This window comes from Acomys russatus, chromosome 27, assembly GCF_903995435.1.
Source record: "Acomys russatus chromosome 27, mAcoRus1.1, whole genome shotgun sequence".
Taxonomy (NCBI): domain Eukaryota; kingdom Metazoa; phylum Chordata; class Mammalia; order Rodentia; family Muridae; genus Acomys; species Acomys russatus.
The window spans coordinates 39,896,941-39,908,329 of NC_067163.1; the positions used below are offsets into that span (position 1 = coordinate 39,896,941).

The following is an 11,389-nucleotide window of genomic DNA, read 5'->3' on the forward strand; positions in this document are numbered from 1 at the left end:
TTTTCTCAGATATTAAAAGGGCTCCAAAAGTTTACTTTGAATATCTTTTCCTTCCTTTGCACTGAGGTAATGTCATCCTCTGATGTGTTTTTCTTGGGTGCAACAGAAAGATAGATCCTGTTTTTACCTTCATTCAGTTACTCTGTTCTTTTTTTTCTATTGTGAAATTTAACCATTGATATTGAAAAATATTACTAAACAGTGTTTCTTGATTCCTGTTGTTGTTGTTATTATTATTATTATTATTATTATTATTATTATTATTATTATTATTTTGGTGGTGGTGGTGGTGGTGGTGGTGATGGTGGTAGTGATGGTGTGTGTGTGTGTGTGTGTGTGTGTGTGTGTGTGTATGTGTGTGTGTGTGTCTCTATCTTTATGTTTTTCCCTCTTTTGATTTGTTGGTCTTCAATTCTTTGTTCCTTGTATTTTCTTGGTTCCACATAACCTCTTTATTGTGGACTTTTTCTTCTAGCAACTTTTTTAATTAATTTATTCTTGTTACATCTCAATGGTTATCCCATCCCTTGTATCCTCCCATTCTTCCCTCCCTCCCATTTTTCCCTTATTCCCCTCCTCTATGACTGTTCCTGAGGGGGATTTCCTCCCCCTGTATATGCTCATAGTGTATCAAGTCTCTTCTTGGTATCCTGCTGTCCTTCCTCTGAGTGCCACCAGGTATCCCCCTACAGGGACATGGTCAAATATGAGGCACCAGAGTACGTGTGAAAGTCATACCCCACTCTCCACTCCCCTGTGAGATTCCATATTACACCCATCAGAATGGCTAAGATCAAAAATTCAAGGGACACCACATGCTGGCGAGGATGTGGAGAGAGAGGAACACTCTTTCATTGCTGGTGGGAATGCAAACTAGTACAGCCACTTTGGAAATCTTTCTGGTGCTATCTCAGAAAAATGAGAATAGGGCTTCCTCAAGACCCAGCTATTCCACTCCTTGGAATATACCCAGAAGATGCTCCAGCACACAACAAGAAAATTTGCTCAACCATGTTCATAGCATCCTTATTCATAATAGCCAGAACATGGAAACAGCCTAAGTGTTCTTCTAGCAACTTCTATTGGCCTGGATTTGTATATAAACATTGGTAAAGTTTGTTTTTATCATTGTCTCATTTTCTTTGTCTGTTGTTATTGAAAATTTTTCTGAACATAAGAAGCTAGATTGCCATCTGTGGTCTCTTAGATTCTTTAGACCATGGTTCAAGTGCTTTTGGCTTTTAGAGGTGTAATTCTCATAGGTGTAAATTTATATGTTATTTTATATGTTATGCTATATGTTATTTTACAGCTTTTTCTATTCTTTCTTTGTTCTGTATGTTTAGTGCTCTCATTATTATGTGGTGGGGGAAAATTCTTTTCTGGTTCGATCTATTTGGTGTTTTTTTTTGTTTGTTTGTTTGTTTTGTTTTCTTTCTTCTGTTTTTAAATTTTAACTTTATTAATTTATTCATGTTACAACTCAATTGTTATCCCATCACTTGTATCCTCCATTTGCTCCCTCCCTTTCGCTTTCACCCTATTCCCTTCCCCTAGGTCTAAGACCAAGGGAAACCTCCTCCCCCACTGTATGGTTATAGGCTATCGAATGACTCTGACATGAACTCTGGTGCTCCATATGTGACCATCTCCCCTTGGCAGGGCGGCCAGATGGCACTCAAAGAAAGTATTTGGTGTTTTTTACCTTGATAAGCATCATAATTTTAGACTAGGAAATTTTCCTTCTATGATTTTGTTGAACATATTCTCTATGTAATGACCTGATTCTCTTGCCTCTATTTCTCTTACCCTTGGATTTGGTTTTTTCATAGTGTCTTCAGATATCCTAGATGTTTTTGTAAGGACTATTTTGTTTTCTACTTATTTTTTTTTATTAATTTAATCTTGTTACATCTCAATGGTTATCTCATCCCTTGTATCCTCCCATTCTTCCCCCCCTCCCATTTTCCCCTTATTCCCCTCCCCTATGACTGTTCCTGAGGGGGACTTCCTCCCCCTGTATATGCTCATAGGGTATCAAGTCTCTTCTTGGTAACCTGCTGTCCTTCCTCTGAGTGCCACCAGGTCTCCCCATCCAGGGGACATGGTCAAATGCGAGGCAACAGAGTATGTGAGGACTATTTTTTTTAGATGTCATATTTTCTTTTAAACCATTTATTCAATTCTCCTGTTGTGCCCTCAATACCTGAGACTCCACATACTCATATGTTGATAAGGTTTACCTCTGAACTTCTGGTTTCAGTTCCTAAAATGTCCATTTCCAGATTTCCCTCAGCTTGGGTATTCCTTATTTATTCTATTTCCACTTTCTGGTTTTGAGCTCTTTTACTCGTTTTCCTCCACTCTTTGTGTTCTCATAGACTTCTTTAAGGGATTTATTATTTTCCTCTTCAAACTCCTCTGTCATATTCACAGAGGCTATTTTAAGGTCCTTTTCATGTGCTTCAGATGTGTTATATTAAACAAGACCTACTCTGGCAAGACAGCTTAGCTCGAGTGGAGATGTATCATCCTGGCTGTTACTGACTTAGTTTTCTTTCTCTCTCTCTCTCTTTCTTTCTTTCTTCTTGTTTTTTCGAGCTAACATATGGTAATCTTTGTTTGAGAAGAATTTAATTTTAGTTGGTGATATTTAGTCTTAGCATTTTAGGTGGGCATTTTATTCCTTGTTCTCTGTTGCCCTCTCTGGTTTCTAGGAAAGTATGTGGCTGTGTGGTGGCTGATAGATATTTTTTCTGATAGTTGCGGCCACTGCAGATTCCAGGTAAACTGGGGTTTTGGCTATTGGGAGCTGATGGCAAGTGTGGAGATGGGTTAGGAGGGGTGCTATATGGGCCAACAGGAAAAAGGTATCAAATAAAGCAAAGCCGAAGAAGATGAATGGTCTGCTACATAGCTGGAGGTCAGACTGGAAGATTGATCTTAGAGGAATGGGGCTAGACATGAAGATCTGAGGTGAGCTGAAGTGAGCCTGGAGTGGACTTAAATCTTTGGGCACAGAAACCTTCTGGACATGTTTACCTACAGTATCACAATTATGCGTAACATTTTTCAGACAGAAAATACTTTTATTGTCCAGTTGCTTAGGATCAAAACTAATTCATTGTCAATATGTTGGGATTGAGCAAACCTTGGGAATGAGTATTGTGCTTTGTTCCCATCATTTGAGAAGGGCATGCCTACCAAGATTCATTCTATTACATATTCAGTTCACTGTTACATTCCCTTCTGTTCATGCCTCAGATTGGTGACAGAAGAAGCCATGGTGTAGCTGCCTTTGGCGTCATTCGTTACATCAGGCCTCTCTGGTGGTACAAGAGGCTTTACTTCCTCTTTTATATAACTTCAATCGAAATTGTCAGCTATAAGCTACAGCCTCTCTTGTGTGTTATCACAAGTATGTTCATGGGCTCACTAGCTTTCTCAAAACGGTAACCCAAATTTCACAAGAAAAAATTGACCTTTGCAAAAATTACGTTACCCAAGGTTATGCCATTTCATAATTTGGGCTCAGTTATTTGTTATGTTTGCTTCACTGTCATGACAATACTCAGCAGAAGCAGCTTAAGGAAGGAAGACAGCTGTGCTAGCTCAGTGCTCTTGGCACTTCTGTACACCAATGTAGAAAAATATGGCAGAGCTGCCACAGCAGCCGAGGAGATGGTACAGTAAGTGCTGCTCTCATCCAGAGATACAGGATACAGGCAGAGTGATGGAGAAAAGAGCAAAGATCCTCATAATTCCTCCTAGCCATTGTCCCTCCACTGACCCTCTTCCTTAAAATTCCATAGTATCCCAAAGTAGTGCCATCTCCAGGAGACCAATCATAGAAATGGTGAAACTATGAATAATATTTTGGCACTCAAATCAGAACAGAATAAAGCGATATAAAAGTGCCTTACAAGTTTTCATAAAATGTCAGTTCAGGAGCATTTGGGTGAGATACTAGTAATTAAGTGATTTCATTAATGGTATCACACAAACAATACATTATCTGTTAAGAATGTTGTTTTAACACCAATAATAGATAACTGTGGAGATATTGTTCTCTTACTACTTTCTTCCTTTGGTTTGCAGACTTATTAGCCTGCAGTTAAAACAAGTCTCTCCTTATACTATATTCAAGGATTTTCGCCTTGATTAAGTTTAATTTAAATAAATGTTAATAATAGAAAATAAAGATTATGACAGTTAGCATTTTCTTTCTTAACCTATGTTTCCCATTTTAATCTTTATTTTACCTTAAGAACATGATGAATATCCAGAGTAATCAAATTAAACTCATGCTGTAGAATCACAAGAATGGCATGTAATAAATTATGAAATCATTGTCTTTAAGCTTCTTAAACCGAAAGTTGAAGGATTTTTTAAGTTAAATAACTTTTTTTAAGTTAAGAATTCAAGCTAAAGTTTTTAACCAAATTTTTGCATATTAATATAGGTAAATATTTTTATTGAATCAAACTAAAGAGTTTCAAACAAATATCGTTTTCATAAGACAGAAAGTTGGAGTCAAGACGCATAGGTTTTTATTTTAAAACAAGAAGTAACATTACTGTATCTTAACATTATGTTATTTGATATTTTCAAATATCAAATTATTGACAGTTGTCGAAGCCTTATCCAAAATCAGGGGTTATTGACATAAGTTCAAGCCTGACATTAGATAAATTATTAGGTTCCATCATAGGTGGAAAGTAATGTCAGAAGCCTTGAATTAAACATAAATAAACTTATTTCATGGCACCATGATGAAAGAGGCCATGCATGAAGGTGGAGCAGTCACTGTACACTGAAGTAGCTTTCAGAGTTCTACCCAGGCAAGAGATTCTGGGTTACTAATCAGATCTGATCAGGTCATAGGCTGTTTGCACTGATCTTCACAGGAAAGCAGTAGTTAAAGGCATGCTAAATTCAATCATACACAAAAGAATGGCAATGCCCTGCAACTCATGAGTAGATCATGCAGGCTATATGCTTTAGTCAGTGGTACAAACAGAGATTTATGTGTTTCTTGGGGAGGGGATAAACTTGACAATACTCCGTAGTCATGGTAGAATAGATTATTAGTTCTCTGAGAGGGAATTTTAATGATGCAACCCATGACAAATGTGTAATTGAATATGTTCATATTTAAACTCAGGCTCCGAAGAACAAGAAATAAAACAATTTAATGAAGATATTAACATTGAGATACTAGGTGCATGATATCATGAAAATTTGGAGAAATCTATTGATGCATAGCATTATCAAATTATTGATGAAGCATAACATCTCACACAGTTCATTTAGAGAATAACTTTTCTGTAAATGCTATGTAGCATTTTTAAAGTAAAAAGCAGATGTACAACAGAACCGCATATCTGTTATGGATAAATGGCTACTCCCCACTAATTTAGAGGAATTGGTTGTAAGGGTGACACTCATATTGACTCAAAATGGCAATTTAGTGTCCAACATTAAAGTGTCCTTTTAATTGGAAGAATAACACAGCTAAATAAATTGTCTTATTAAAGTAAAAATATAATTCAATGAATGAATCTTTTAATGATATCCCAATAGCCATTTTTATTAAATATTTTTACATATACATTTATGTTATTACACGTATATACAAAAAATTACCTCCAGAAAGAAGAACCATGCCAAAATCAGGAATTATGTAAATGTTACATTCTTAGTGTTTTGGCTATTTGTATTTGATAGCCTTGAAAACATTTTTACTATTCTGGTGCATCTAAAATTCTGAATGTAAATCAATCTCCATCACATCTTGTCATTATCAAATTGAAACATCTATCTAGACCTAAAAACATCTTAACCCCTAAACAAGTAAGATTAATTATAAAATGAAACTATCTGGTCTTCAACCCCATCAGAGACTTGAGAAGAATAAAATTTATTATCTGAGTATAGCGAGAGTGTAGGTTAGTAGCTTTCGAAATGAGAAATTAGTTCCTTCTTAACTTTTTAAAATCCATCCCTTTCTAATTTCAAACACCTACAATATATAAAAGCCTCTTGACAATTATGTAGTGCCTCATGTCTTTCTGAGTATATGAACTTAAATTCAATTTGCCCACAAATCACTGGCCAAACAAATAATCCAGTCTCTAAATCAAAACCACCTACAGATCTAAGAAATTTGGATGATATAATGACTGTCATAGTTTGAAACACTATTTTGACAAATAGGGGTTACAATACTAATATTTCAAGTAAGAATGAACTGGCATCCCTGAAAGTTCAGCTTCCAAGGAACAGGGTAAGGCATGCTGTAAATTCTCAATTCCATAGAGTAATAACAGGCTGTCACACAGAATCATCTAAAGACATCAAGCATCAAAAGTGAAAGATTTAGAAATTCCCAAATAATTAAATGTCATACGGGCTTTGAAAAAACCCTAAGTTTTAGAAACCAGCACATGAGTCAAAATATTGAAAATGTAGGATTATTTGGACATAGGTACATACACATTCACACACTCCATTATATATTAAACTTTCTCAAAGTCAGTGAATGGAGTCTCATAGTTTATTTTGATTGTCAAGTTACTGGGCTGCAGAACTACCTTTCAGGAAAACTCTGTGCAGGTTGCTAAGAGTCTTTCACAACAGGCTTACCTGAGTTAGGATCCTCTACTGTCAATGAAGATAGAACAAGTGCACAGCTGGAGTCCTAGGCTGAATAAAAACAACAAAGGATATCTCCATCATTCCCCCTTCAACTTTCTGATTAGACACAATGTAACTAACTGCTTCACCTGGCAGTAACAAACACTCTAGAAGATGTGAAGGTATTCTTAGTAGAGAGATGGCTACTTCTTTGCCTACCTTTGGCTGTTAAGCTCTTAAAACACTGGTTCAGAATATATGGGAACTTTCTCAGCAATCTTCAGTTAAGACAAGAAAAGGGCCATGACCTCTTGTACAAAGTAGATGAGACTTGAGCACAGGCAAACATTTCACACAGTTTTAAATTTCTTGTTGTATCACATTGTAGGGGAGAAAATGATTCAGTAATGATCCAGACCATATCAACCAAGAATGCCTAGTCAGGTATACCTCGAGATTCTTAAGATGGACTAGGGTTAGGGGTTCCCTTGGTATCTTTATCTACTTTTTGACTCATATGGCCAAATTAAATAAGTACTCTTTCAATGGTTACCCACTAAGTTTTATCTCTTTAATTGACCAAACAAGGACAAATGGATAGCACTAGGCTGTGAGGACTGCTAAGTTCAATGCTTTGATCTCTGATAACAAAATCACATTTTCTTTGTAATGGATGACATTACCCGCAAATAGCAAGAAAAATATTTCCATAAATTGACACATTAGTGGGAAAAGCATCAGAGGAGATTTCTTGTCATACACATAACTGCATAGTTCTTCCATGATTGGAGCAAGTCTTTTTACAGGACAGTGAAAATGTCCACTTCTGTAGGTAGAGTGCTGAAACATAGTGTAATAAAGCCACTTGGAAGACCAAAATCCAGTAGTTGCTTAATCCATGAGGTTAGGAGTCTGAGCAATCTTAATTTAGTGATGAAAGCTAGAAGATTCCTGGAGCACTGTTCCTCTTCAGTGACAAAAGACCAAAGAAGCTTGTTCTAACATCACAGAAGGAATGCTGCAGCAGCTTAGCAAGAGTGAAGGAGGACACCCAAAATGCAAAGTCTCCTTCTTCAATGTCCTATTATTTTGTCTCTCTCAAGCTGTTGGCCCCACACAGGGTTGGTAATCAAGCTTCGAACAATCTGACCAAGAAACTACCTCACTTTGTCTCCCGCAGTGTAGGAGTCACTCTGCTAAGCTTTCGTGGACCAACCTCTCTGTTGCCTGGAGTCCTCGGACAAGATGGTGCTTGCAGGAAGGATTGCCTCGATGCTGCTCTTGGCCGCCAGGGGCAAAAGCCGCTTCTCAGGGTGTGGGGGCCGGGCGCATCACTGTAGTAGTGCCAGGAGAGACAGGTGAGGCGGTTGACACGCACCACTCTTCCCGGCCTGCAGCTGTGGAGATTGGGCCAACGTGGCTTTGGTACGAACAGGATTCGGATTCATGTCTTGCCAACAAATAGGGGGAGGATCATCCCAGTGCCCAGATCTCAGGAGCGCCTTTCTTGTTTGTTCACTCGCCGCCCATGCTCTCCATAGGGTCTGGAGGGCCAAGAGTTTGCATTAACACATTCTTGAAGGTGAGAATGCACCCTTCAAACAATGTAGTTACATATCAGCAAAGAATGGGAAAAGATGTCCAAGTGCTGCCCCAAAGTTCGAGAAGAAAGATGGGGTGTCCTTTTGTGCTGAACGTGCGCGAAGGAATGTCCTAGCACTTCATGATCAAATGAAGAAGAGCAGCCCAGGACCAATGGGTGAAACCCTCTGGTGCCAGTTGAGCTCATATGCTAAAACAGAGCTGGGCTCTCAGACCCCAGAGAGCAGCCGGAATGAAGCTAGCTAGCCGGATACTGGATGAAGACAGCTGGAGTGATGGGGACCAGGAACCCATTGCTTTGGATCAGACATGGAGAGGTGACCCAGACAGTGAAGCTGATAGCATAGATAGTGATCAAGAAGACCCCCTAGAGCATGCTGTTGTCTACACAGCCAAGGAAGTAAGTGGCTCTTATTATGAGAGAAAACCTAATCTGTTTGCAGTCTTTGTACATTGATCAGTTCAACTGACTACGGCACCTGGCTCAAAGAGAAGTCCCATTACTTACACAACTGGAAAATGGAACATGAAGCATTAGGTAGTAGTCTCCTGACTGGCCCTGGGGGAGTTTTGGCCAAAGAAAGAGAGAACATAAAACGACTGAAATGTCTTAGGCCATACCGCCAGTGCTATGGAGTGGAAGCCTTACAACACAGTCAGTTCAAGGAGCTAAGAATGCTGGCCACAAGAGGGGCTGCTCAGCAGGCTCAGACCACTCGTTCCAGTCAGAGTGCTTAGCCTTTGAGGATGCTCCAATGAGTCTCTTCCAATGACCAGACACTGAGATAGTCATATCTGTCAGGATACAAATCAGGTTCTCTTCAAATGCTGCCAGGGATCTGAAGAGGTGTCCTGCAACAAGACAGTTCCTATAAGTCTTTCTGAGGATCCCTGCTGCCCACTGCATTTCCAGGGTCCTCCTCAGATGTATAAGCCTGAGCAGGTTCTGTCTGTGCCAGCCGACCTAGAAGTCGGCCCCACGGAGCTGTACTTGAGTGCTGCCGAACTCCAGCCCACTGAAAGTTTACCTCTGGAGCTCAGGGATGACTTGGATGTTGTGGGTGATGGTGTGCCATGCCCTCTGTCACCCTTGTTTTTTTGATCCTTCAGTAATTCTTAAAGATCTTTCAGTCAGAGAAATAGCCAGAGGCCCACACCAGATGCAGATGGCTGGAGATGGGTATAGATCCCAGGGACCTCAAAATGTGGATAAAATCTGTGCACCATTCCCTCAGTGTGTATTGACTACTGCAAATGGATAACCAGAACCCACTTTTGTCAGTTAACAGTGCATCCTGAGAATTGTTTGCCTTGGGATGTGAACTGTCCATTCTTCAGATCATCTTTCACTGAACAGGGACAACCCAGACTACAATGTTCTCTTCAGGGCTGTAGAGTGTGCTATAGACAAACATAAACCAACCATATGTGGAATGGATATTTAGTACTTAAAGGTTACAGGATTCTTTGCAAGGAAGAGAGAAGTACTCCCTGCATTGGGGAAGGAATGTGTACTGGAGACTGTGCCTTGGAAAGAGACATTTTGTAATGGGATTTCCTGAGCCGTGGACTGAAATGACATGGATGTGGAACAAGGCCGTGGTCAGGAATGGTGCTTGCTCTTCAGCTGTTGGCTGTTAGTGTTGGGCTAGCTGTATCTAAAGCCTCTGTGTAAGCCTTTTCTCAGCTCCATGTACTTGGACAATGTAAACTACTTTTCCTAGTGAACTACAACTGTGAGAAAAGCAGCTCCTAGGCTGGGCTCTTCTTAATTATCCTTGCTTTTGTGTTGGATCTTCTACATAAAATATACTCAAATTATTGTATACCATTTCTATTAAGTGTTAAAGTGATATGAGAATGGAAAGTACTTAGCTGATTGTGTTTTCTCTGTATTTGAGAATGTCTGTATTATTTTCAGAGACTTGGAGTGCCATCTGACAGGAAAAGACAAGACATTTACATACTAGGACAGTCATTCCCAGAGAAACAGCAGGAGAGAGGGCACTGAGCACCTACTGCCCAGGGCAGATAAACTGTCCTCACTGAAGAAGTAGGGGTTCAAGGCTGGCATGGAGCTTTATGGCCTTGGGTCAGCCCCATAGAGGTGATGAGAGAATGGCAAAGCAATGGGGGTCTTTCCAGGCCACTTGAAGGCATAGGTAGCAAAATGTGTGTCAAGCTGGTTTCTAGGGCAGCAGAAATAATGAGCTATACAGCCTGAATAACAGTTGACAAAAAACAGGTAATAATACTGTAAAAAAAGAAAAAGAAAAGAAGAGGAAAATAACTCACAAGAGCATCCATAAACTTGCGTTTTTGTTGATTTGAGGTCCAGCCAAGCTGATAACCGTGAATAGCTATCACAGTACAATTAAAGAACAATATTAAACTCTAGAACAGAATAATACAAATAGTACTATGACCACAAGATCTCACTCACCAAAAAGCTTCAACTATGAAGGTACAGATTCACCTGAGAGTGAGTGACCTAAAAATTCTGAAGTTCCTTGCCACAATGACTCATGGAAGTGTCTTCTCAGGTTAGACCAGTAAAGTTCATTGAAGCTAGTATAGTTGAGGAAGAGAGGGTCAAGACTGCATCCCTAAGTGCTAGCAAAACTTATCAATGTTTTTAAAATTATGCTATTTTTTAATGAACAACCCCAAGGGTGCGTGAGGGTAACATGCTAACTTGCCCCAAATTCCAGGAAGGCACATTATGCTAAGCAGTGTGTAATTGATTTCTACAAGAAGGTCCAGAAGGATCATGTTATGAAAGAAGATCCACTCCCAAGATGTAGTGGAGATGTTGGGGTACCGAGATGTTGGGAGACATTTGTAATGGTTCTCTGTCCATAAGCATTGCTTTCATGCTCTCTGCTCCAGCATAAGAGTCACATAGATTGCTGAGACCGTGATTAAGCAAGATGTTCTGCCAAGTGTACACTCAAGGTCTTCAGACTATCAGAAAAAGTACAATACGTCTTCAAGGCCAACATTCCATTGAGATTATACCACTTTACCCATTAAAATGTCTCCATTATCTCCTAAGAGTGACCTTCTGTATATAAATTGAAATGGTGAATAAAGCTGGGGTGTCCTGTGGTATTGGCTATAGGTCCTCTTGAGCCTATCCTGTGTTTCCGAT

The 11,389-nt window shown here is 39.4% G+C and overlaps 1 pseudogene; it reads left to right on the forward strand.

The window, feature by feature from the left end:
- The first annotated feature begins 7,881 nt into the window (after nt 1-7,881).
- On the forward strand, nt 7,882-9,524 carry LOC127210104 (KAT8 regulatory NSL complex subunit 2-like; annotated as a pseudogene).
- The last annotated feature ends 1,865 nt before the right edge of the window (nt 9,525-11,389 follow it).